This window comes from Bos javanicus, chromosome Y (assembly GCF_032452875.1).
Source record: "Bos javanicus breed banteng chromosome Y, ARS-OSU_banteng_1.0, whole genome shotgun sequence".
NCBI classification, from domain to species: Eukaryota; Metazoa; Chordata; class Mammalia; order Artiodactyla; family Bovidae; genus Bos; species Bos javanicus.
In genome coordinates this window covers 1014204-1029065 of record NC_083898.1, presented here as the reverse complement: position 1 = coordinate 1029065, position 14862 = coordinate 1014204, and the positions used below count along the sequence as shown (strand labels likewise).

The following is a 14862-nucleotide window of genomic DNA, read 5'->3' as shown; positions in this document are numbered from 1 at the left end:
AAAATTGGTTGGAGGCAGTATCTACCACCTTGGTTGGATGAATTGGAAAGAGTTGGGGTAGCATCAAAGGTGACCAAGACTTTCAGATCACAGGCGAATTGTGAAGGTCAAAGAGAACCCAGGAAGGGTAGATTACAGCCAGGGCTCTAAAGGCAACATTTTTACTTCTTCAGGAAGGAAAGGGCCGCAGTTGTTAGTGTATCTTTTTTGAGTTTTGTTTTTATTTTTTATCAAAGTGACTCTTGCACAGCTTAAATAATCAAATAGTTCTTCGGGGCTTGTTATTAAACCCAGCAGTTCCCCACTTGCCGTTTCCTCTTCCTTTAGAGAAGCTGTTGAAACTTTTCAGCTGATTTCTTTGGGCATTTGCTTACATTCTGTTTTGCTGCTGCTTTTGTTTGTTCCGTTTCTGGGTGACTGTCGACTTCCCACTTGGGATGTGGTCTCTTTTCCATGCACCTCCTTCCCACCAAGTACACAGACACATATCTTGGGGCCCCGAATTTCCCAGATACCTACGATCATAATTTTGGACAGAAGAGGGATTTTTTTCAGCCTTAGCACTGTTGACCTTTGGGGCCACATAATTTTTTTGTGGTGGGCACTGTCCTGTGCAGTGTGGGCTGGTGAATAACACCTCTGACATCGCCCATGGGACGCCCACACACACATCTCCATCTCCTGTAGTTGAGATGATCAAAAAAGCCTCGCCGGGTATCCCCTGCCAGGGGCACAAAAAGTTCCCACTTTGAGAAGCACCAGGTTAGCAGTTTTCACTGGGTATGGTTTTTGAATGCCAGTGCCAACACTGCTGAACCTATGGTGGAAACTCTGAATATTTTTTTTCCCTGCACAAAGTTTTCATTATCACTGAGGTTAATGATAGGTTTTGTTTCTTTGCCTAATTTCCTGAGTGCTTTATCATTAATTTATTCTCCTCATCTTCCTGAATTGCGAAAAATCATTTTCTATATTCAGACACACAGGGGTGGGGGAGCGTTTTTTGAGACCTTCTTTGTTTGAAAATGTCATTAACGTACCTTGACAGTAATGGGATTGTTCGGTGTAGAGGCCTGAGCTGGAGACAGTTTTCCCTCTGCACTTTCTTTGCAGCTGGTGTTCTCATCTCTGCTGGTGTGCAGTAATATTGGGAAGACAACAAGCCCTTCTGTCTCTTCATCCTTTGGGCTGGCTCTGATTTTTTTTGTCTTATTTTTCTCTTCTCTCTACTTCTTTTTTTTTTTTTTTATAGTGAAAACTTTTATATTTGGAATTAGCCAGCTGGACTCAGTTTAGATGATGCCAATTTTGTTGGCAACATCCAAAGCATCATAGTCAGGAGCCAGTCGAACATATGCCTTCTTCTCTCTATCAGGCCTGATCAGAGTATTGACCTTAGCCACGTCAATGTCATAGAGCTTCTTCACAGCCTGTTTAATTTGGTGCTTGTTGGCCTTGACGTCCACAGTGAATACCAGTGTGTTGTTGTCTTCTATTTTCTTCATGGCTGACTCGGTGGTGAGGGGGAATTTGATGATGGCATAGTGGTCAAGTTTGTTTCTCCTAGGGGCGCTCTTCCGAGGGTATTTGGGCTGCCTCCTGAGGCGCAGTGTTTTGGGCCGCCGGAAGGTGGGCGACGTCCGGATCTTCTTTTTTTGTGGCTGTGGACACCTTTCAACACTGCTTTCTTGGCCTTCAAAGCCTTTGCTTTGGCTTCAGCTTTAGGAGGGGCAGGGGCTTCCTTCTTCGCCTTTGGCGCCATCTTCATGAAAAGCTCTTCTCTCTACTTCTATTCATCTGGGGAGATGGCATGCAACTGTGTCTTCCAAACCACTGAGTTTTTCTCAAGTATTTTTTCTTTCTTTTTCAAAAATTTCATTTATTTTTGGCTGTGCTGGGTCTTTGATGCAGCGTTGGGTTTTCTCTAGTTGTGATGTGTGGGCTTCTCATTGCGATGATTTGTTGCTGAGCACAGGCTCAGTAGCTGTGGCTCACGGGCTTAGTTGCTCAGACGCCGAGTGGGATCTTCCCATATCAGGGGTTGAACCTGTGACTCCCACATTGAAAGGCAGATTCTTTACCACTGAGCCATCAGGGAAGCCCCTTGAATAAGTTTTAAATGTGTGCTTTTAAAAGAGTGTGGGCTTGAGAGCATACGCTTAGTAGCTGTGGTGCCTGGGCTTAGTTGCTCCACCGCCTGTGGGTTCTGCCCAGCCCAGGGATTGCACCGTGTCTCCTGCATTTGCAGTCGGAGTCTTTACCGCTGAGCCACCAGGGGAAGCCCTGTGTTATTGCTCTCGAATGTTCCTTTTTGATACCATACTGATCCTGTTTCACGGTTCTTCTTTCACATCTGTGAGTATATTAAACTGGCTTTTAAAAATGTCTTCTGCGTAGATTCCATTTCTGAGCTCTGCTGCTGTGTGTGTGTGTGGCTTCTGTCTGCCCTGTTGGAGGCTCAGTCTGAATGTCTAGTGGAGGGACCTTGCTGTCTGCCCGCGTGTAAGAGAGGGTGACCACCTGGTTCAGGGTGAGTCACCCACACCCAGGTGAGTGATCTAGCCAGGCTGCTTCCCAGGGCTCTCTTTTAAGGCCACTGCTTTGATTGTTTCTTTGGGGCCAGGCACATCCCTGTCAGATACTATTTTCCTCCATTGAGAACAGCTTTCTGGTGTAGGGCAGGTTCGAAAGTCGACCTGAGGTTTGCCAGTTTAGAGGAACCCTGCCCTGCCTGGTGAGGTCAGAGTGGTCGTCGCTGGCCTGGCCACGGTGGTTCCAGTTGGGAGGGAACGTCTTACAGGCATAGCTAGATCTTACTGTTCATCCTGAACCTTTGTTGATCCTTAATTGTTCTGGCCATCAAACTAGAATCACTCCCACTTAAGTATATTATTAACATGGGGATGAAATGAGGCAGTAAAGAAAGCTAGTTGTGGTAGATTTAAATTCCATCTCTCCTCCTTCTTCTTCCCTTCTTCCCACCTCTTTCTGCTTTATTCAGAATTTGGAAAACTGTGGGATGGACATGGATGGACACACTGCTGTATTTAACATGGATAACCAAGAAGGACCTACTGTACAGCAGTCCCACTCTGCTCAGTATTCTAATAACTTTCTGGTTCCCAGGGGTTAGGATGGGGGAAGGGATAGTTAGGTAGTTTGGGATGGACATGGACACACTGCTGTATTTAACATGAAGAACCAACAAGGACCTGCTGTACAGCACAGGGAACTCTGCTCAGTATTATGTGAAGCCTGAATAGGAGGGGTGTTGGGGGGACAGTGGATTCGTGTGTATGTATAGCTGAGTCCCTTTGCTGTTCACCTGAAACCATCACAGCTTTGTTTGTTAATTAGCTATACTCCAATACAAAATAAAACATTTTTTAAAAAAAAAGAATTTGGAAAGCTATGGAAAGTAGTGTTAATGTATTGAACTGGTAATTTACCATGGAAAGGCTTTAACCTGGATTTTGTGTGGCAGCATTTTAGTAGGTCTCCTAGAGATTTTGTTACTGATTTTGACCATTTAGTATTGGATTTGTAGAAAAGCATTTAATTCAGAAACTCATCTAATGCCCAACACCAGTACATTAGTTGTGCCATTTACAGCTCGCTGCAAGTGATTATTCCCTCTTCTCCACCAAAACTTGTTCAGAAAAATAGATTTTTTTTCTTTCTGTAATATTCTTGAAAGGTAGCTCTTTCAGACCAATATGATATTCAATACCAATGAGATTTTTTAAATTTATTTTTATATTTTATTTTAATTGGAGGCTAACTACTTTACTGTATTGTGGTGGTTTTTGCGATACATTCACATGAATCAACCATGGGTGTACATCCTGAACTTCCCTCCCATAAAAATGGGATTTTAAAAAAGTGGTTTGGGAAGGGAAAATAGGAAAGATGAAGTTTAACTATTCCCATGACAGCAAACTCCATTTCTTTACTTGCTTGGGTTTCTGGTAGTAGAAGATGTTTGACGGCATGGAGTTGGACCTACAGGTTTGGTAGTGATGCTATCAGCTCATTGAAGACAGAGTCTCCTCTTCCCTCTGAATGTGCTGCTGGACTACACTTCCCAGCCTCCCTTGAGGGCTATGAGGCCATGTGACAATTCTACCCAATCAGATGCAAGTAGATGCAAGTAGAAGTGATGCAGGCAGGACTGTTTCCAACCTGTACTGTTTTCCCCTTTCCTAGTTGTCTGGGATGCACATGATTCCGGAGCAGAGCCTCATGGGCACAGGTCCCTGAACACCTGGGGAGGAAGCTGGCTGTCCACAGTGCCCCTTGCCCTCCCAGTAGTACTAGGACGTGAGTGAGGAATAAGCCTCTGTTGTGTTTGGACCATTGCATGTTTCTTCAGTTACTTGCTATAAGAGTTAGACTGTTCCAACAAAGGAAATCTGGAGAGAAACTGGAAGTTTTCCTTTTGACTTTTTACTGGTGTGCAGTTGGTTTACAATATTGTGTTGGTTTCAGGTGTACAGCAGAGTGAATCATTTATGCTTATACTAATATATCCACTCTTTTTGAGATTTGTTTCCAAATAGACCATCACAGAGTATTGACTAGAGTTACCTGTGCTATATAGGAGGTCTTTATTAGTTATCTGGTTTATATGTATTAATACGTGTGTATGTGTCAATCCCAGTCTCCTAATTTATCCTGCCCCTGCCCCACCTTGCCCCCTGGTAACCATAAATTGTTTCCAAAAGTTTTCCTTTTTTGTTTTTAATTTTTTTTTTTAATTTGGCTGTTAGTTGGGTCTTAGTTGCAGCATGTGGAATCTAGTTACCTGACCAGGGATGGAACCTGGGTCCCCTGCACTGGGAGCTCGGAGTCTTCACCACTGGACCATCAGGGAAATCCCTAGATGTGTTCTTTATAACGAATGCACCTAGCCTTAAGAAACTAAGTAAATAAGGCCTAATTTGGTGGTGGTGGTTTAGTTGCTAAGTCGTGTCTGACTCTTGCGACCCCATGGACTGTAGCCTGCTAGGCTCCTCCAAGGATACTGGAGTGGGTTGCCATTTCCTTCTCCTAATGTAATGCCTAATTTACACCCTTGGCAAAAGGGAATGACCACTTACCTTGTCCTAGGGGTCACCGTGGGTGTCCAGTTAGCACGTAGCTTATTTCCTGCACATTTATGAATGTAAAAATGAGACGTGCACATTCTAAGATTCAGCTTCTTTCCACCTTAGCTTTTCCCTCCACCAATAATTTAATTTTCACTGGGTTGCTTTGCCTTCCCCTTCTTGCACACAGTTGCTTGGGAACTGTTCAGGGGGATGGTGGTGAGTCAGAGCAGAGAGAATCCCTGGTTCAGCTACTTAGCTCTCAGGGAGGGCTGGCCAGAGGAGAGGAGGGTGGCTGCCATGATGTTAGGGAGCTCACCTTCTACCTGGCTGAGTTGTCCTTTACTAAATTGCTTTGGTTCAAGTGCACGTGGCACGTCTAGCCATTGTAGGAGATAGATATGGGTTTGATCCCTGAATCAGGAAGATCCCCAGGAGGAGGGCATGGCAACCTACTCCAATATCCTGGCCTGGAGAATCCCCATGGAGAGAGGAGCCCAGCGGGCTACAGTCCATGGGGTTGCAAAGAGTCAGATATGACGGAATGACTAACACAGACACAGACACACATCAATCCAATGGACAGAGGAGCCTGGCAGGCTACAATCCATGGGTTTGCAAAGATTCAGATACCATTGTCTGACTGACTCTCACACACACACACACACACACACACACACACACACACACACACACACAGAATTCCCATTGAACTCTGACAGGCTCAGAGCAATATGTGTCCACTGGTCCCTGTTAGGGCTTCCCTGGTGGCTCAGCTGGTAAAGAATCTGCCTGCAATGCAAGATACCCGGGTTCGATCCTGGGTTGAGAAGATCTGGAGAAGGGCATGGCAACCCACTCCGGTATCCTTGCCTGGAGGGAGAATCCCCATGGACAGAGGAGCCTGGTGGGCTACAGTCTATATGATCACAGAGTTGGACACGACTGAAATGACTTAGCAGGCACGTAGGTTCCAGGGCAGACGGTGTTGCCTGGGGAGGACTGTGCATTTCAATCCTCATTAACCGGGCTACCTCTATCAGATTAATTAATGATGATCTTGACGGGCAGCTTGTTTTTTTTCCCAGGGAATGGAATGTAGATGCCAAATAGACTGTCAAGGAAAGGGAGATAACGACTAGTGCAGAGTAAAGTGGGTGCCCAGAGGAAGGTGGCATTGGGGTGGGCACCTTAAGGGTTAGGGGCAGGCGGTGATGAGGGGAGAGAGCAAGGGAGAGCCTCTTCTGTTGACATGCTTAAGGGAAGCCTGGGAAGGTGAAGGAAGGTGGACATGTGAATATGTCATTGAACCCCTGAAGGTTAGAAGGATGGGAGGAAGAGGGGACTCACATAAAAAAAGGGCCAAGGAGAAGATGGTAGATGTGTTAAAAAGTCATAACCCTGAGAGAGGATCTAGGCTGACCAGAACCTTAGGGTCCAGTTTGAAAACTCAAGGATGATGGACTCGGGATGAGTTAGTAACCATCACCAAGGCGTTTGGGGGTGTGGTCAATGTATCATTGCTAATGAAGAAAATAACAGCTCAGGGGCCTCAAGGTCCTAGAGTTTCAGAGGAGGTGAAGAGGTTCTTTGCTTGTGGCTTGTAAATGCCGAGGCTGATGAGACAATGCTGCCAGCTGACGAGACGATGCTGCCGGGGCGACTCTGCTTCTGTCTCTGTGAACTGTGCCAGGTTTGTAAAAGTGTACACACAGTCGATGGCATCACCCGCTCGATGGATGTGAGTTTGAGCAAGCTCCGGGAGTTGGTGATGGACAGGGAGGCCTGGCATGCTGCAGTCCACGGGATTGCAAAGAGTCGGACACAACCGAGCGATTGAACTGAACTGAAACACAATGATATTTATGTGTGCTAATTGTCCATGTGCTTGTCAATTACTGGCTTAGTGAAACTTTTTTTTCTTGTTGCAAAAACAGTCAAACCATCTTGAAAAAACTGAAAGTAAAGGAAAAGATTGTCAGCAGCCCAAAGCACGTAATAATGTTGTTTTTGGTTGGAAAGCTACATTGAATCCGCTCCCCCTTCCCCAGTCTGGAATTCTTTGCTTTGTACCATTATAGAGCTAATTACGTTGTTTGAGGGTAATTCTCTTAAGAGTTACTCAGTGGTCTCTAGAGACCCAAATGGGAAGGAAACCTGAAAAAGAGGAGATATAGGTATATGTGTAACTGATTTCCTTTGCTGTACAGAAGAAAGTAACACAACATTATAAAGCAACTATGAAGTGAGATGAAAGTTTGCTCAGTTGTGTCAGACTCTTTGTGACCCCATGGACTGTAGTCCGCCAGGCTCCTCTGTCCCTGGGATTCTCTAGGCAAGAATACTGGAGTGGGTTGCTGTGCCCTCCTCCAGGGGATCTTCCCAAGCCAGGGATCGAACCCAGGTCTCCTGCACTGCAGGCAGATTCTTCACAGCTGAGCCACCAAGGAGAATTAAAAAAAAAAAAAAAAAAAGAAAGTTCCCTGGTGGTCCGGTGACTAAGACTTCTTCCTCCCAATGCAGGTGGCCCAGGTTCCATCCTTAATCAGGGAAATGGATCCCACGTGATTAAACTGAAAGATCCCTTATGCTGAAAGGAAGACCTGGTGTAGCCAAAATATTTTAAAAAAGAGTTACATTGTCAACAGTCTTTGGACTCAGATACAAGCGTAAGAGGAAGCTTAGCTTTGTGTATGCCACTTGGAATTTTAAAAAAGATATATTTTGTTAATTGTGGCATGTACTGAGTTTTATCATTTAGCTTTTTTTAGACAGGCATATAACAAAGAAGAAAACCTTAACTTCTGCAGAACTGCAAAGTGAGGGCAAGTCTCTCAGTGGTGTCTTTGCAACCCCATGGACTACACAGTTGTTGGAATTCTCCAGGCCAGAACACTGGAATGGTTGCCGTTCCCTTCTCCAGGGTGTCTTCCCAACCGAGGAATCAAACCCAGGCCTGTTGCAATTAATTGCAGGCAGATTCTTTACTAGCCGGGCTACCAGGGAAGCCTTGGAAAATGAATAATTAATATTTAATAATTAACTCGTATTAATCAAATAGGTCGGTCTTTAAAACAGCTGTGTGGGTTTTTTGATACGTGCAGCTTTGCTCTTGATTGTCATTCATGTTTAGATGCCCTGAATCTCGAATCAAAGTTTGGAAAGGAAGCATCTGGACTTGAAAAGACAGGCCTGTTGCTGCTTGACTTGTATTTATTCTATGGTGATTTCAGCATGGGGATCACACAGAACCTAGGCCGCTGCAACTTTGCAAGCTGAGGTGGGGGAAGTCTTCCCTCTCTCACTCCCCATTTTTAGGGGCCTGGGGTTTTGTTTTGTTTTTGTCCATTTATTTTTGCCTGTACTGTGTCTTTGTTGCTGCATGGACTTTTCTCCAGTTGCAGTGATTGCAGGCTAGCCTTTATTTCAGGTATGTGGGCTTCTCATTGCACTGGCTTCTCTTGCTGCCAAGCTGTCCATCCTAAAGATCAGTCCTGAATATTCATTGGAAGGACTGATGCTAAAGCTCAAACTCCAATCCTTTGGCCACCTAAGGTGATGAACTGACTTATTGGAAAAGACCCTGATGCTGGGAAAGATTGAAGGCAAGAGGAGAAGGGGACAACAAAGGATGACATGGGTGGATGGCATCACCGGATCAATGGACATGAGTTTGAGCAAACTCCAGGAGTTGGTGCTGGACAGGGAGGCCTGGCGTGCTACAGTTCATGTCGTTGCAAAGAGTTGGACACGTCTGTGGACACGACTGATCGACTGAACTGATCGACTGAACTGATCGACTGAACTGAACAGGCTCTAGGGCGTATAGGCTGAGTAGGTGCTTCTTGGGCTATAGGGGTCGAGAGAGTTTGGTAGTTGTTGGAGCACAGGCTTAGTTGACTCCTTGGCATATGGGACTCTCAAGAGTCTTCTCCAGCACCATAGTTCAAAAGCATCAATTCTTTGGCTTTCAGCCTTCTTTATGTGGGATCTTCCCTGACCAGGAATCAAACCCATGTCTCCTGCATTCATTGCAAGGCCAATTCTTAACCACTGGACTACTAGGGAGGTCCACTAGGGAAGCTGGTATTTTGCAGAAAAGTAATTAGAACCTCATACCATTGCGTATGTGGTGAAATTTTTACTCCCAAAGGTGAAATTTACATTCTCTGCTGGTCAGTAAGGACACTTCTTCATATGCTCCTGGCAGGGACTGGGTTTGCTTTTACAGAGTGTAGTTCTTTTTTTTTTTTTTTAATTTGGCCGAGCTTGCTGACTTGCAGACTTTAATTCCCCCTGACGAGAGATCGAACCCGTGTCCGCTGCAGTTGGAAGTCCCAAGTCCTGACCACTGGACCACAGGGAACTAATTCCCAGAGTATAATTCTTCGGTTACCTGTGCGGTGATGGGCCATCTACGTAGACGTCCCTCTCACACAGCAATGCTTTCTCTTTCTTGGCGACCCTCAGGGAAGTGTCCAGTCCTGGCCCTTTCTCCTGGCCCTCACCTGCAGAGTTGGTTTCTGCTACAGACTCCTCCTCTCTCCTCTAGGTGGTCTCCAGTGCTTGCTTGATGCTCTCAGGTTTCCGCTGCCTTCCCAGCTTCCAGACCCGCCCAGTGGATGCTTCCCTGAGCCCTTTCCCACTCAGCCTGATATGGATGGACATCTTCCATAAACTTCCCTAATTCTCCTGCACTTCCGGGGCTGGCCCAACTGGTTTCTCCCCAAATCCAGGATGCTTGCCTGCCTCTCCTTGAACTTGTGTGGCTGACCGATCACCTAGTCCCTGGAGCCTACACATCCCGTGTCTTTAGCTTCCCTCTTAACCCCGTGGTGTCACACAGCCTCCTCGTGGCCTCAGACCATTATTTAAGGAACCCAGGCTGCAGGAGAAGCCCTCAGTGAACTGCACTTTTCCTGGGGCTGGAGGTACCTTGATGTATCTGCATGCCACATAGTGTAGTTTATCAAGTTTCTGTTGAGTCTTTTCTCTTCCTGTGTGTTGTGTAGCAAGGCTGCTGGGAGGCTTGACCATGGGCAGTTGCATTTATAGCCGGGGCCTTTGAGGACAGTTGTGTATGAAAGCCTGCCCAGGACAGTCACAGGACCTGTCATTTCCTTGCATGACCTCTGGACTTGCCACATACCAGCCTCCACAGCACCCCAAGCCATGGTGAACCTCTTGTCTTGGAAGACCTCGTCTTTCCTTTGTGGCACTCTGCTGATTCAATTCTTCTGTCGAGGCTGCCCTGTGCCTGTCTGGGGTAGGGTGCGACGGCGGGGAGACATGGGGTGCAGACGCAGAGCCAGGGTTTCTCTGTAGCCAACCTTCCCCTCGACCAGCCCTTTGACAAATGAGCTTCTCTGTTTCCCTTTTCTCCTCTCTTCGCAGGCAACCCAACTGCGAATGAAAAAAATGAAAACCTCCAGGTCTCAAACCATGATCATTATTTGAATTTTTAAACTCTTTTTTAGTTAATTTTTGGCCGCGATGAGTCTTCTTGCTGCCCAGGAGGTTTCTTTGGTTGGTGAGAGCGGGTTCTCCTCTCTAGTTGCGGTGCGGAGGCTTCTGATTATGGGCGGCTTCTCCTGTTGTGGCTCCCGGGCTCCAGTGCATGTGGGTTTGGGTCATAGGCCTAGTTGCTCGGTGTGGGCTTGTGGGCTCCTCCCAGACCAGGAACCAAACCCGTGTCCCCAGCTTTGGCAGGCAGATTCTTAACCCTTGCCCCGGCAGGAAAGCCCCTCAAAAACCATTATTGAAGGAACCCAGACTGCAGGAGAATCCGTCAATGAACTTAACTCTGCCGGGGCTGGGAGTGCCTTGATGTATCTGCATGCCTCATGGTGGAGTTTATCAAGTTTTCTGTTGTGTCTTTTCTCTTCCTCCTTGTTGTATAACAAGCCTGCTGGGAGGCTCATTTGTGTTTATAGCCGGGGCCTTTGAGGCAGACGTGTATTAAAGCTCCTTAAAAAAAAAACAAAAAACTTTGGAAACTTTTGTTGGAGGGTAGTTGATTGACAATATTGTGTTAGTTTCAGTGGTACAGGAAACTGAATCTACAGAAAAGTGAGTCAGTTATATAGGTATCTACTACTTTTTGGATTTTCTGAATTCTTTTGCCGTGTAGACCATTACAGAGTTTTGAGTACAGTTCCCTGTGCTGTACAGTAGGTCCTTGTTAGTTATCTAACTTATATATGCATTTACACTTTAGCGGGTGAATTTTACAGTATGTGGTCTGACTCTGTGTGACCCCATGGACTGTAGCCTGCCAGGCTCCTCTGTCTATGGGATTCTCCAGGTCAGAATCCTGGAGTGGGTTGCCATGTCATTCTCCAGGGGATCATCCCAACCCAGGGATTGAACCCAGGTCTCCTGCATTGTGGACTCTTTTGTGTCTGAGCCACCAGAGAATCCCTGACTACCAACCAGTCTTTAGAGAGGGTGAATTTTTATGGTATGTGGCTCATAGCTCAATAAAGTCGTAATTTAACATAAGGAAATTGATCGAGGTGTTCCGCCTTATCCTGGAGTCGCCCAGACGCAGCTGGGAGGAGGCTGATGACAAGGCCTTTCTAGGTTCGTCTTCCGGGTGGGATGCCTTGCTGTCACAGGTCTTTCTCTGCTGCAACTGGCTGGGCCTACTGGTGGAAGTCAGCCTGGGGAAGAGAGTCAGTGTTCCCTGTCCAGGGAGAGTCTGGAGTGGGGGTACCCAGCTACCCCAGGAGGGGGCCACAGTGGGTGCAGTGGTCCCCTGTGAGCCAAGGGAGAGTTGTGAAGCAGGAGTTGGCAGCGGGTGTCTCTCTGCAGTGAAGGCACATGGTTGCAGGAGTTTCTGGAGCCATCTGGAAGCTCCTGGGGCTGATGCCAACAGAGAAAAGGCAAGGGGTCTGGGTGGTACCCCAAGGCATGGCAGGGTCCTCTCTCCCCCATCCCAGCGCTTGGCTGGAGGATGCAGGAGATGTGGCTGCAGGTACCAGCTGCCTCTTCCCCTCCCACTTGGCGGGGGCCCAGGGCTGGGCAGGGATGGGAGACCCAGCTCCCACATGCGCGTGGCCCCTTCCAGAAAGCCCCAGGGGTGGGAGCAGCTGCTTCCAGGGCAGACCCGGCAGCTCCTCCTCGCCCAGGTGTGGTTGGGGGTGATGGGCAGGTGTTCCACTCACCCCTGGGGGCCACGTGGAGCAGGTGTGCTCAGGGCACGGCCCTCCCGAGTCTCTGTCTCTTCCAGAGGGCTCCCTGCAGACACTTGACTTGCTTTTTGCTGCTTTATTTTCCTTGCTCGGTCCTAGCTGTGTGTAAGGGAATCAGTTGGGGTGGTGGGGGGAACCTCCCTTTGAGTGATAAGACATCCCTGGTGGCTCAGATGGTAAAGCATCTACCTGCAATGCGGGAGACCTGGGTTCAATCCCTGGGTCGGGAAAATCCCCTGGAGAACAGTATGGCAGCCCACTCCAGTATTCTTGCCTGGAGAATCCCATGGACGGAGGAACCTGGTGGGCTACAGTCCATGGGGTTGCAGAGTCGGACATGACTGAGTGACCTCACTTTCTTTTCTTTCTTGAGTGATGACTGTTGAAATGTAGTTATCTAGTTCAACCACATGAGTCACTTAGAGTCAACTTTTCTCCTTATGAAACATTGCCCAAAGTAATCCTGTCACAACAGAGGCTCCTTATTGGTTGGGCTTCTTGGGAAGGGAAGAATAGACGTTTTCCTTTTTTTTTTTCTTGATGTGGACCATTTTTGAATTTTTTTCTTAAAGATTTTTTTCTTTTTGATGTGGACTATTTCTTTTAAGTATTTATTGACTTTGTTCCGGTATTATGTCTATTTTATATTTTGGTTTTTTGACACGTGCGATCTTAGCTGCCTGACCAGGTATGAACCCACACAGTTTGCATTGGAAGGCAAAGTCTTAACCAGTGGACGGCCAGGGAAGTCCCCCATTTTTAAAGTCTTTATTGAATTTGTTATATTACTGCTGCTGTTTTATGTTCTGTTTTTCCTTTGGCCTCAAAACACGTGTGATCTTAGCTCCTTGACCAGGGATGGAACCCGCACTTCCTGCATTGAGAAGTGAAGTCTTAACCACTGGACTGCCAAGGAAGTCCTTTCCTTTTATTTTTTTAAATGACAAGCAGCCAGTGATTCCTTGTTGTTGTTTAGTCGAGCAGTTGTGTCCAGTTCTTTGAAATCCCATGAACTGCATCACGCCAGGCTTCCCTGTCCATCACCAACTCCCAGAGCTTGCTCAGACTCATGTCCATTGAGTTGGTGATGCCATCCAACCATCTTGTCCTCTGTTGTCCCCTTCTTCTCTTGCTCTCAATGTTTCCCAGCATCAGGATCTTTTCCAATGAGTCAGCTCTTCACATCAGGTGGCCAGAGTATTGGAGCTTCAGCTTCAGCATCAATCCTTCCAATGAATATTCAGGGTTGATTTCCTTTAGGATGGACTGGTTTGATCTCCTTGCTGTCCAAGGGACTCTCAAGAGTCTTCTTCAACACCACAGTTTGAAAATATCAGTGATTCCTAGTGAAGATTCAATGTCATAATGATTAATTTCAGTAACTCTAGAAATGACTAACCTAGACAGCATATTAAAAAGCAGAGACATGTTGCCAACAGAGGTCTGTCTAGGCAAAGCTATGATTTTCCCAGTGGTCATGTATGGATATGAGAGTTAGACCATAAAGAAAGCTGAGCGCTGAAGAACTGATGCTTTTGAACTGTGATGTTGGAGAAGACTCTTGAGAGTCCCTTGGGCAGCAAGGAGATCCAACCAGTCTATCCTAAAGGAGATCAGTCCTGAGTGTTCATTGGAAGGTCTGATGTTGAAGCTGAAACTCCAATACTCTGGCCACCTGATGTGAAGAACTGACTCATTGGAAAAGACCCTGATTCTGGGAAAGTTTGAAGGTGGGAGGAAAAGGGGATGACAGAGGATGAGATGGTTCGATGGCATCACCAACTCGATGGACATGAGTTTGAGTAAACTTGGGAGTTGGTGATGGACAGGGAACCTGGTGTGCTGCAGTCAATGGGGTTGCGAAGAGTGGACACAACTGAGCGACTGAACTGAACTGAGAAGTGACAGGTAGCCGAAAGGTGAGATGTCCCTGTCATTAAAGAAGTTAGGACGAATGTCTCTACGTGGACGTGTGTTCTGCATTGAGGGGCTTACAGACTGTGTGTAGAAATCACCTTTGTGTGGAATAGAAAAGAATGTAACTTAAAAGTTCAGTAAATATCAAACAGCACTGGATTGAGTGGCCTGTGCTTTGGGGACCCAGTTCCAGTAGCAGTGTTGAAGACCACACCTTCCTGGTAATTGAGCCCCAAGCTGCAGCCCAGTATAAATAATATTAATCACCACAGAACTGTCACTCATCAAGTCGATTGCCTAATTATGCACAGTTTATCAGCCACTCTGGTTATGTAATTCCTGGGCTTCCCTGATGGCTCAGACTGTAAAGGATCCACCTGCAATGCGGGAGACCTGGGTTTGATCCCCGGGTTGGGAATATCCCTTGGAGAAGGGAATGACAACACACTCCAGTATTCTTGCCTGGAGAATCCCATGGACAGAGGAGCCTGGTGGGCTACCGTCCATGGGGTCCCACAGAGTCAGACACAACTGAGCGGATAACCACAGCACATGTTACTACTGCCAAACTGATTGCACTCTAGGATAAAAATCAACACTATATCAAATAAATCTTTCCCACGCTTTGTTCTTTTACCTTTCTTGTTATTCTTTGTTTCTTCTTT

The 14862-nt window shown here is 46.7% G+C and overlaps 1 protein-coding gene and 1 pseudogene across 1 annotated transcript in view; one reads left to right on the top strand and one right to left on the bottom strand.

Annotated features, from left to right (window-relative positions):
• The window catches only part of LOC133243835 (protein Shroom2-like), a 150341-nt gene that overhangs the window by 8810 nt on the left and 126669 nt on the right, over window positions 1–14862 (top strand).
• LOC133243883 (large ribosomal subunit protein uL23-like) lies at window positions 1225–1768 on the bottom strand (annotated as a pseudogene).